The sequence below is a fragment of the Lynx canadensis genome, chromosome A1 (assembly GCF_007474595.2).
Source record: "Lynx canadensis isolate LIC74 chromosome A1, mLynCan4.pri.v2, whole genome shotgun sequence".
Lineage (NCBI taxonomy): Eukaryota > Metazoa > Chordata > Mammalia > Carnivora > Felidae > Lynx > Lynx canadensis.
In genome coordinates, this window is record NC_044303.2 from 27,415,230 (window position 1) to 27,428,005 (window position 12,776).

General features: G+C 41.7%; 1 protein-coding gene across 1 annotated transcript in view; it reads right to left on the reverse strand.

Moving 5' to 3' along the window:
- Nucleotides 1-12,776, reverse strand: part of DNAJC15 (DnaJ heat shock protein family (Hsp40) member C15) — a 99,500-nt gene that overhangs the window by 12,732 nt on the left and 73,992 nt on the right. Inside the window, exon 7 of the transcript XR_003967915.2 lies at nucleotides 5,372-5,439. The gene's annotated coding sequence lies outside the window, so the exon portion shown is untranslated. The remainder of the gene's footprint in view (nucleotides 1-5,371; nucleotides 5,440-12,776) is intronic.

The window sequence follows — 12,776 nt, forward strand, 5'->3', positions numbered from 1 at the left end:
GGTGTCAAGCAGACCCATCAAAGTCTGGATGCCAACTGTGTTCCTTGTTGCTAGCTGGGTGACTGCCAGAAAGTCATTTACCCTCTCTAGCCTTCAGGGTTTTTTTTTGGTCTGTGAAATGGGCAGAATTCTTTTCTGTAAATACCTTTTTGTGTATTAATAAGTAGAGGTTAAAGTGAATGTAAAATGCACCGTGCCGAGCACTCACTAAATATTATTTCCTTTCCCTCCTAACCCCGGGCTTCTCAGTGCTCCCTAAATGGTCTGTGCCCAGTAAACCAGCACAGTTTACATTGGCCTAGTTAGACCATTGTTATGAAGGGTCTGTAATGAAATAAAAATCTCTCAGGGGCCTAGAATCCTGGAACCCCAGGCCAAGAACCACGGAATAAGACACAATCAAACAAAAGGTAAAGCCCATGGGTGCATAATCACGTGTGGATAAAGTCAATTGGACTTAATGATTTTCGTTGTTGGTTTCTGTTGTTATTGTTGGTCTGGCTTTGTTGAGATATAACTGACATACAACATTGTATATATTTAAGGTATATAAGCTGATAATTGGATCCTCTTATATACTGTCGTTGCAGAATAATTACAATAGGCTTAATTAACACTTCCATCACCTCATATAATTACCGTTTTATATTTTTGTGGTAAGAATATTTAAGGTCTACTCTCCTAACAACTTGCATGTATACAACACAGCACTGCTAACTATGGTCACCGTGCTGGACATTAGATCCCCAGAACTTATTCATCTTATAACTGAAAGCTTGTGCCCTCCGACCAACATCTCTCCGTTTATCCCATGCACCAGCCCATGGCAACCATTCTACTCTCTGTTTCCTCGAGTTTGGTTTTTTAGATTCCACATATAAGTAAGATCATCCAGTATTTGTCTTTCTCTGACTTAGTTAACTTAGCAAAATGCCTCAAGGTCTGTGCTGTTACAAATGGCAGGATTTCCTTCTTCTTTGTAGTTGAATGATTTTTCCATTTTATATATATATATATATATATATATATATATATATATATATAAACCATATCGTCTTAATCATTCATCTGTTGATAGACATTAAGGTTGTTTCTGTATCTTGGTTATTGTGAATAATGCTGTACTGAATAGAGGAGTGCAGACATTTCTTCAATATCCTGATTTCCTTTCCTTTGGATACCCTCCCAGAAATGGTATTGCTCGATCATATGGTAGTTCTATTTTAAATTTTTTGAGGAGTCTCCATATTGTTTTCCTTCACTGCACATTAATTTACACTCCCACCAATAGTGCTCAAGGATTTCCTTTTCTCTACATCCTTGCCGACACTTGTTATCTCTTATCTCTCCATTAACAGGTGTAAGGTAATATATCATTGTGGTTTTGATTTGCATTTCCTTGATGAACCTGCTGGCCATCTGTCTTTTCTAGAAGAATATCTATTCAGATCCTCTGCCCATTTTTTAATCAAATTGTTTAGGTTTTCTTTTTTTTTTTTTTTTTTTTTTTTTTGCTATTCAGGTACATGAGTTCTTTCTATATTTGGGACAGTAACCTCTTCTCTGATAAATGATTTGCAAATATTTTCTCCAGTTTGGTAGGCTGCCTTTTCATTTTGTTGATGGTTTCCTTTGCTGTGTAGAAGCTCTTTAGTTTACGTAGTCCCACTTGTGTGTTTTTGCTTTTGTTGCATTTGCTTTTGGTGTCAAATCCAAAAAACCATCACCAAGAGCTTTCTCCCTATGCGTTTTCTATATATGTTCTATATATGTTCATTGAATGTATAAGAACTAAGAGATTATAGGTGTTTAGTGAGCCAGCTGATATCACTTCTGCTGCCTTCTTGAGCCAGGACGATGCAGGAGCCCTTAACCTATCCCCCTACACCTGGAGTACACATAGCGGTGTGAAGGTTGAATGCCTGCTTTCCCATTCCTGGCTAGGGTGAGTCTCGACAGCTTTCCTTCACCTCTCTGACACAGAGCAGACCCTCAAAAAAGAATAATTTTCATTCCATAAAACCAGAATAAACCAGAAAGATGCCTGCAGGGAACGCTGACTAGACACAGTGTACAGGGAAAGGCTGGGGGATCCTTTGGTCCGAGTGTAGGACAAAGCATGATGATGCCAAGGAGGGCAATCAGGTTGCTTTCATTCGCATCCCTGCTAAGCGTTAGACACATTGGATTCCCTTGTGTAATCATCAAACTTGCAAGGCAGGAGAGGGGTTTCTTAAGCTTTTCTTGTGCCCTGAACCACTAAACCCCTTTTCAGAATAAAGTTTTCAAACACATACATAAAATAAATAAATGAATAAAATTCCAAAGGACACCAATTAGTTTAAAACACAATTTTCAAAAAGATAAAAACATTTACGATGGAGTAATGTAAGTGCCTCGTTATAGTTTAAAAAAAATTTTTTTTTTTAAATGTTTATTTTTGAGAGACAAAGACCCACAGTGCGAATGGGGGAGGTGCAGAGAGAGAGGGAGACAGAATCTGAAACAGGCTCCAGGCTCTGAGCTGTCAGCACAGAGCCCGACGCGGGGCTAGAACTCACGGACCGGGAGATCATGACCTGAGCTGAAGTCGGAAGCTTAACTGAGCCACCCAGGCGCCCCAGTGCCTCATTATTAATTCATTAAATACTGAGAACTAGCAGTGAGTCTAACGACTGTAATTTTGAAGTAGATGAAAACAAACGTGTGTAGAGATATCTGTAGCAATGGTAATGTGAGATGCGAATCTCTGTGCCTTCTACTGCTGATAAAGTTGTCGATTGCTAAAACTCCTGTGGTTTGCTGCCTACATTCCTAGTTAAAAAGCATGCTAAATTTCAGGTATAGATTAGTGAAAATAAAAATGCTTTTGTTCCTACCCAAGTTCACAGACCCCCTGGACTCCATCCACAATTCCCTTGGCAGTCCATTATTATGGTAAAAATATTGACCACCAATTTTCAGATGAGGAAACTAGAGTTCAGAGAAGTTAACTTTTCAAAGATCACTCAGTAAGTGACCGAACCAGGGTTCAAATTCAGAAGCACGTTCACCTCTAAAGCCGGTTTTATTTTTACTGTAGCGGTGCTTCTCCATCTTTAATGAGCGCAAGACTCACTTGGGAACTTTGTTCAAATGCATAGTCCTAGGCCCCATCCCTAGAGATTCTGATTCAGGTTTGCCGAGGGATGCGGGTTTGAGAGTCTGCATTTCTGACTAGCTGCCTGGTGATACCTCTGGTCCTGCGACAGACCACACTGCACTTCCCAATAATGATTTGGAGAGACCCCATTCAGTGTAATGAGTCTATCAGCGGTCCTTGACTCCAGAGGAAGAAAGAGAGGGGAACTCTGGGCACCTTCCACTGAAAGTCAGAGTGCCTGTGATGTCAGGACCTGCGGGGAAAGGCTTGCTCTCACCATCTCCTTCTGCTGTCTCTTCTCCCTCTTTGCATGCCATCTCCCCTTAAGCAGTCTGCTTTGGCCCTGATTCTGTTCCAAGACTCCCTCAAATTCCATGTGAAGCTGGTCTCACTTGGATAAAAGTGCTGTGGGGGAAGGAGAGGCCCCAGGGTGATTAACCTCCACCAGGCCCTGGGGACCGCTCTGCCTGAAGCCCCCAGGGAGAGCGGAGAGTCCCTCCCACACTGCACGGCGGCCCTCAGGCCCCACACCTGCTGGAGCTGTGTTCCTACAGAGCTTGGGCACATGCTGGGTCACTCGTACTGTACCCAGCCCCGGGATGCCCAACCTTGGCTGGACAAGGAAATACCAGAAGGGCTTTAAAGAAACTGTTGCCTGGCTCCCATCCCAGAAAGTCTGATCCGGGGTGCTGCCTGGGCATTAAGGGTTGTAAAATCTACAGACGTGATTCCAAGGAACAGCCCAAATAGAGGAGCCCTGGCTTCATGAAAGGAAATCGATGATGTGCAGTTAGGGAGTGCTGGCTGTGCACCAGGAGGTTTTGCTCGCATCACTTTCTTTCATCCTCATGGCAATTGTGTGAAGTGGTGACACGATCCCCATTTTACAGATAAGGAAACTGAGGGCTCAGAGAAGTTAAGTAAAGTCTTATTATGATGAGCCCTGAGTAATGTACAGAAGTGTTGAATCACTATATATTGTACACCTGAAACTAATATAACACTGGGTGTTAACGACGCTGGAATTAACATTTTTTTAATAAATAAAGACCTTGTCAATAAAACAAGAGTGATACAATGGTATATAGCAATAATTTGTGATCTCCTTTTACTTTAAAAGAAATAATTCCTTAAAACTGTAGACCTACATCTTTAAAAAAGAAAGAAAAAATAAAGAAGTAGTTAAATAACTTGTCCAAAGCCACACAGCAAGGAAGCGTATGAGCCAGAATTTAAAACCACATTAGTCTGTCTCCAAAGCCCGAGTTCTTGGAAGCCTGCCGTTTCCCAACGGAGGGGACTTAAAAGTGGTACCACTCTCTTTTGCCCCCAGGCCTGATGCTATCCCTTTTAACTCACAATGTTTATCCTCTTTGCTGTGATCAAGTGCTTAGAAAATGCCATGGATCTGGAAATCCATCAGACAGCGCCTGGAGGAGGCCTGCAGATCTGCAAGGTCTTTTCCCGCTCCAGCTTCAGCTCCTTAAGTCTATTTGTCACAAAAGGGCCTCCGTTCATTTCGCTGGATGCCTCCTCTGGCATCCTGAACGCAACATGACAAGTGACAAATGTCTTCAGAGGTAGGGAGGCCCTTGGACTGTGATCATGTTGGAATGAATGACCACCCCGAGGAGACTTCATAAAATCCCCAGCATCCTCTCTAAGCCAGGAGTGACGTTTTCGGGAACTCAAGCTAAAAGTCTTGAGGGCGAGTTTTGTACTTGGCTGGGAACGCTTCCTGGGAGGCAGCTGGACAAGGGAAAGAGGACGGACTTCGGGGTTAGTCGGATTGGAAGCAGAGGCAACTCCATTCCTTCCTAACTGGGATTCTGAGCAAGTGCTTAAGCTCTTGAACTCCCCTATTTATGGATGAAATGGGGATAAAAATACCTAGTTGAGTGGGTTGTTGTAAGGATTAAAGACATCACGTATATAGCATGTTTTGGGGGTGCGTGGGTGGCTCAGTCGGTTAAGTATCAGACTTCAGCTCAGGTCATGATCTCACAGTTCATGGGTTCGAGCCCACATTGGGCTCTGTGCTGACAGCTCAGAGCCTGGAGCCTGCTTCAGATTCTGTGTGTGTGTGTGTGTCTCTCTCTCTGCCTCTCCCCTGCTCACGCTCTCTCTCTCTGTCTCTCTCGAAAATAAATAAACAGTAACAAAAAAAAAATTTTTTTAAATACTGTCTGGCACAAATATCAGGCACTCAGTAATTACCAGTTGTCATACCTGGCTTTGCCGTAAAGCTGGCCAAAGGACTGTTTTTTTCTCTAAATTCTCTTGGATCGATTTTTCAGCTGTTAAATAAATAAGAATACATATTCTTATTTAGTCACAATTATTGATAATCAGTTATTCATTTCAATAAAAACATTCTAATTTTATTACAATGTCATTGTAAAATATAGTTTGATTTCCCATCTAGAGATCTGTGTATTTGTCCACAGGGGTTTTCTAGAAGATTCCTAAGGCTCTATATTAAGATGCACTCGAAGGGGCCCCAGAAAAAAGAAAATGGTTGATGTTCAGATGTTGGAATTATTGGTAATTTGCTATTCATTCTTTTATTCTTTTATTTTTTGTTTGTTTGTTAAGAGAAAGAGAAAGTGCAAGTAGGGGAGGGGCACAGAGAGAGGGAGACAGAATCCCAAGCAGACTCCACGCTGTCAACCCAGAGCCTGACATGGACCTCGAACTCACGAACCCTGAGATCATGACCTGAGCCGAAATCAAGAGTCAGTTACTTAACCAACTGAGCTACCCAGGCGCCCGTTATTCATTCTTTAAAAATCATTTAATTGTTATTATGTTTGTGTAGTACTTGAAATAAAAAACTAGTAAAGTCAAAGAGACAAGCAGTAAAAATGAACATTTGTGGAAAAGCTACCGTGCACAGGCGCTAACAAGCACGCACATCCGTATCTATGAAATCTTTAAACTCTGGAAATAACCCTCTGAGGTACATAATATTATACCCATTCTATGGGTCAGGAAACAGAACTTCCACAAGATCATTCTACTAACAGAAGGTGGAGCAGAGATTTAAACTTAGGTCTGTGTGACTCGGGAACAAGTGCTTCTCCAGATGGCACGCATCTGAGAAAGCAGCGCATTCAAGTATTTCGAAAAGGCTGTGTCCTGCCCAAAGTCACATAGCTCATTAGCTGCAGAACCAGGGCAATTAGAACCCAAGTCTTCAGTCAACGTTACAGGAACTCAGGTGTGTTCTTTTCTTGGAGGAAAACCGCCATCTTCAAACACATTGTCGAAAAAGAAAACACAAAATCCTCAAATAAGTCCTTATTGGGTAATTTAGGTCAGACCCACAGGATTATCAGAAAATGCCTTGATAATTAACATAAGGATTTGTCGTCCCGTCCCCTCTGAAAGCACTTTGGATGGGCAGATAGTTTTCCAAGAGGCATCTACAGAAATACTAGCATCAGGAAGAGAAACTCGAGGCACCATCCTCGTCTGAAAGCAAATCAAATCAGCAACATGTGTGGGTGCGTCTGCTTAATGGAGTGGGTGGAGAACAAGACCAAAGATGACTCAGTGTCAAGTGAAAAACATCTTCATATAGGGCTGAACATATGCAGATCCCATCAGAGCCACGCGAGTCACTTACAGATGTTACCTGGCAGCTTTGCACCTGGCTCTGTGAAAAGTACTAATTGGCTTCCAGGTATAGTTGGACACCTGACTGGCTGGGTTGCCAAGGAAAATTTTAAATCCTTGCGCCTGGTGAGTTTGCAGCATAGATGCACAGAGCATCCTGTGCACAACGGTGTATGTGCTCGACATCAGCTCACACACCCAGCCCTAGGTAGAAAACTTAAAATAATGCAGTATTATCTCCCGGCCACCCACAAAATGGAGCAAAGATTCATGCCTGAAGCTGGAAATAAAAAATAGCAACTTCAAAGTCTGTGCTATTAGGCGGTGGGCGAGGTACTTCGCCCATTTATAAGAGAAAGGTTCAATTCAACATTCCAACTCTGTACACATGCAAAATTGGTTCTCAGATGAAAAAAATCAATGTTGCCATACTTTGCAAAAAATATTAATAATGACTTGAATAAACATCTCTCTTCAAGGTGTCCAGAACATTCAACGTGTCTCTCATTATTTCCCACTCGTTTCTCATTGGTCTCACCATCTCACTCTGTGGGCAGGCAGGTGGATGGTATTCCAGCAGGAGCAAACGCGGCGAGGCAGGCTGGGGTGCTGGGTTGTGGGCCCAGAGCTCACCGACGGCCCAGCAGGAATCACGCCCCAGTGCCCCGATGCCGGATGCTGCCGCGGCTCCCAGCCTGATGCAAGCGTGACTGGTACGAAGGTGAAAAAGAGGCCAAGAGTAGGAGATGACAAGGGCAGTTTGGTTTATTAGGAGAAAGAAAAACTCTGACTGCCGCGTTGTGGACATGTAACTCCCAGACAGCAAAGACCAAAAGCTCGGTTTCAGGCTAGGCAGCCTAAGAACCAGAAACGGATGCTACTGGGGGACCACAGGGGGGACACAAAACCTGAAGTCAAGCAGTCAACTGCTATGCATTTCCTTACTGAATCCAGAAAGTCGAAACCGTTACTGTAACACCAACACTGAGAAGCTTTAAACCTCTTTCGGTTGATCAATATGTCCTCTAAAGTCACATTATTCTATAATAATTCCACCACCGCCAATGAATGGGGCTCTGGACAATTACTGCCTAAACTCCTGCTGATCTCCACTAACTAGGTTGTTTGTGGCTCCAGATGATTCCTTCAAACGGGTAACAGATTTGTCAGCCAGGTTCTTCTTCTTTCCCCAAGAGTAACTTTCAGCCAGGCTTTGGGGGAAAGCACACTATTCCCTGGATAGTAGGAAGTAGGAGAGACCCTCAGACCTCCTGACACCACACTTTACTCACAGCCCTACAGGAAGAAGCTGTTAACAAACCGAGAGTGTTACTGAGCCATACATCAGACCCTAGGAACTGCCCGCTAGGTATTCTTGCTCTGCGAAAAAATTCAACCCCAAAAGGAAGATGGTAACATATTAAAATAATGTATTTGTCTTTGTATTTGTGCATAGAACATACGTACTTCACACGTATTCTGAGCAAAAAAATTCAAGTTAATGTTATCAGTTGCGTTGTTTTCAGGTTTCTCTGATTTTCCCCTTCGTTACATTTCTTAAAACTTAACATCCCACACACCATACGCATTCTTGCAGTTCTCATACCATGGTAATATGTACTCAATTATGTCTGTACAGAAAATTGATGTTCCATACATAAATCCTATCGGCAGAGCCAAATATAACGCGTTCACCGTATGATTCTGTATACTGTTCTTAATTCACCAGACTGCTGTGAAAAACATCCCTCCCCGACGAAACAAAATTCAAGCTTGTATTTTATGACAGACACACCCTATGTTGGCTCAACACTGTCAGTCCTGGTTCCTCCACCGATCTGAAGAACAGATCACAGGATGGGGCCTCAGGACAACACGAGACCCTCCCAGAACACTTAAGTGACTGCTGTACGCTCTGGCCGTGGGAGGTAATTACGAAGCGACCACTTTATGGGGCACGGCATGTGTGGGGGCGGTGGGAGGATGAAGGGCGAGATTGGAGAAACAGAGGGTCCACACCTACCTGGACTCCCCTCCTGTCAGAAGCTGGAAACTGAACAGTAGTAGCCTTATCCTTCACTTACACTAAGTACGGAATCAGGCATCTGTGCCCACATACTCGGTAATACATTCTAGGGGTAACAGTTCGGGTTGTGTCAGCATTTCCACCACCAATGCCTACGTTTCGAGTTGTTTAGGCAGTTAGAAGTGCCGCAGACCAAAAACTGCTAGGGATACACCCGAGGCAAGGAAGAAGGAAACCAAGGGAACAGGCACTCTCTTTGGTATTTGCATTACAAGATACCTACAAAAATAAAATTTAAAGTATTACTGGGCTGATTTCTATTTTTTTTTCCCCCTTGCTTATTTTGGTATGCAGGGTAAAAACCCAAGTTTCACTAATGGCTTCTAAGAAAATCCACATGTTCACAATTTTGGTGCCTGACAGTTATCCTTAGAAGTAAACCAATCAATACTGTGTCCTGAGGGACACCCGGCCAGGCATCTCCTGAAGTAGAAATAAAAGCAGCGCCTGCATGAAAGCTCAGTGTAGACGAAGTTACGTTACATATAAGATTAGTGCCTTTTCTACAAGAGTTGTACGACAGAAAAAAATTGAGTGTAAATTCAATTTTAGCAAGTCAGACTTCATTTTAACTGTGCTGGGAAAATGAGACAGCTAAAAGTATCCCACAGTTTATCCTTTACAATTTTAAAGCAAAACAAACACAACAGTGTGTATGTATATATGTATGTATGTATTTAATTTTTACATATGAGGTTAAAAAATATGCTTGCAAGGGGAGAAAAGCCCAAACAAGTATATAGTATGTAAGTGTAAACCGGGACAGAATCAAGTGCTAACTGAATACCTATGTCCCAAGAAGCTGAGGAACAAGGCATAAAATCAGACCCAAGCAGGGTTAATTAGGGAAGGTTGCATTTCTGTGTGTACATGCGGCTTTCCGCAACACCGTACTATAGAATGTGCCGGCACAATTTGAAAGATAGAGACCACGCAGATACAGTATGGCATCTCACCATCACAGGACAAACACTATTAGATTTCATCCTACTCCAGAGGCAGAGAAGCCAAAACGTAAACACTTCTGAAGTCAACTCCTGACTATCCACATTTACAGAAGGAAAGAACAAAGGCAAGGGTAATCTAAGAGTAGATAGATGGAAGATCCTGGAGTTGGCTTTGGAATGTACTTATTCTTGAATACATGTATATCTAACATTCAAGGAATGCACAAATCTCCTATGAATAGGAGAGTCATGCATAGTTATAAATCTCTGGAAGTTTGAAACCTTTTCACCATTTGATTAGAACACCTTTCTGAAAGCATAGAAAATTAAGTGATAATCTCAAGACACATTGTTAGATTGGCAACTAAAGATCTATGGGTCCTACTAGACAAGCCTATAACTGTGCAAAATGTAATTTTGGAATTTGGCATAAAAGCGTGGCATGAAGAAATAACCCAGTCCACAGCTGGGAATATTGGCAAATGATTTTTGAAATGTTCTACTGAGCACTGGCAATTCTCTTTCAAATGCTGTAAGTGATCTCTTCTTGGTTCAGTTGTCTCTCCTGTTAACCTTAATTTTTTCACTACCTCTCTGTTCCTTTCAATAAATTCAGCTTTCTTATTCTCATCTTTATTACACCGAGCAATTTCTTCATTTCTCCCCCAAGGTCTGCTGATTCAATTTCACAAGCCATCTTCTGAACGTTGCTCTAGATGTTTTCGTAGGAAACTTCTGCCCATGAAAGTTTCAAATAAAATCTCATCCCCACTGAAGTCAGAGAAACTCACACTGCTAAACTCCTTAAGTGAACTCTCAGTATGTGCAATTGGATGGATATCACAAGCTTCCAGGGCAGAATAAAAGACATTAGGCACTCCTTGTTCATAACGCCAAATGTAACGCCAAATGACACGACCCTTCCCACAAGCCTTTCACAATCTATAACCCAAGGTTCACAAGCAAAGAATGAGTCAAGTCCCTCCATTTTACAACGATTCCCATGTGTCCAGAATTAGTTTAATACAATAGAGCATGTAAAGAGCATGTGCTTCAGAGTCAAGCCAAACTGGATTTGGATTCCAGTTTCACTGCTTATTAACTATGTAATTTTTGGCAAGGTTCCTAAACTCCTCTGACCTTACCTCTCTTTCTCCATCTGTGAAATGGGGGATACAGATAGTAACTATCTCTTAGGGGTACTGTGAAAATTAAAAGAGAAAATGTAGGTAGGAGGCTTGGCACATGGTGTTCAACAAATATTTGCTATTATTAATAAAATCTCTTGAACTTACACTAACAAGCCAATTCTAATTTCTTAGTCTTTAGCACTACTGCTTAGATGTCAATACTGAACCAATATCTCAATGTGATTTCCATGTTGTCAAAATTGAATTAAGTTTCCCACCGTTGATTTAAATTTCCAGGGGCATCTTCCCCCCTTAAGTTGAGGAACTAATGTGAAATTTATGGCCAATTTTAGCCTGAGTGATCATACTCTGCCCATCTGAAATAAAACTCTTTCTTGATGTTGGAGATTGCATATCTATATTATATAATAGTCTGTTCAGACTTAAAGTGTTGACCAGTGCGGCTAGGCACTATTGAATTGAGCAGAGGGGGACAGGGGGTTATTATGGCAGGAAGAGAAATGAATAGTACTTAATGAACTTGCATTTCAATTGAGCAGGGTTTTTAATAAAAAAAAAAAAAAAAGCTTTTTATAAATTCTTTTGCTCAGCAACAATAAAAAAAGGAAAAGAGCACTCAACTGGGAACAATAGCTGCTCAGCTCATAAAAATCATTAGAAGGAACATTTTCTTTGTCTACCATGCCCAGCAATTTTACTGGTGGGCAATGATCCAAATCACTTAGATTCTACCTAAAAAATGAGTCCAGAGAACTTCTCAACTTTTCCAGCTAATAAGTTAAAATTCTAATTTCCTAATGTGTATAACTCTGCCATAAATAAAATTCAGCTGGTAATTGACGGAATGCTTTTGACAAGTAGATGATACTGATCTAGCGTTAACGGGATATGCTCTTTGGGTTGCCTTTCTGTTAGGAGGGAAGCACAATGCTGACACATTCACTTTGCTACCATCAAATCCTCCTTGGAGCCAGAGGCCTTTAAGGAGGTGACTGTGGGCAAGGGGCTGAGTGCCTGTGGATGGCGTGGTTGCCAAAGTGCAAAATGAGCCGATCTACTTAGATATTTAACTTTGCACCACGGCCCCTGTAGTTCATTCTAAGTGAGTTGAGTCAGGGAAACTTCAGTATTTTTGACATTAAGGGCCTAGCTGATTCATCTTCTCCTACGTATGTCATTAAACCACCTTAAGCTAATTGCCAATTGTGTCGGAAATATGTCATTAAAGGCTCCTTTCTGTGTTCAAGGTTCCCCATGACAACAAAAGAATTTCTGTCCTTGGATATGATACGTTATTTCTAATGACCATGCTGGTCATCACAAGCATGACTGGTAATACGACTCTTAATATTTCTTATTTCAAAAGTATCAGGCAAAAAAAAAAAAAGTTCTCTGTTTTTTTTTTTTTTAATATTTTTTTTTCAACGTTTTTTATTTATTTTGGGACAGAGAGAGACAGAGCATGAACGGGGGAGGGGCAGAGAGAGAGGGAGACACAGAATCGGAAACAGGCTCCAGGCTCTGAGCCATCAGCCCAGAGCCTGACGCGGGGCTCGAACTCACGGACCGCGAGATCGTGACCTGGCTGAAGTCGGACGCTTAACCGACTGCGCCACCCAGGCGCCCCAAAAAGTTCTCTGTTTTTAAGAATCTGTTTTTCTATTTAGTTTGAGCATATTACACATTTTAAGAATAAATGTATTTTATAACTTTACTGCCTGACATAATTTTCAAACCAAATCAAGGAAATGGTTTGAAGACTAAAACAATGTCTTCCAAAATCACCATACTTTTTTTTTCCTTACTAGACTTCTCTCCACTTTTGACTTTAG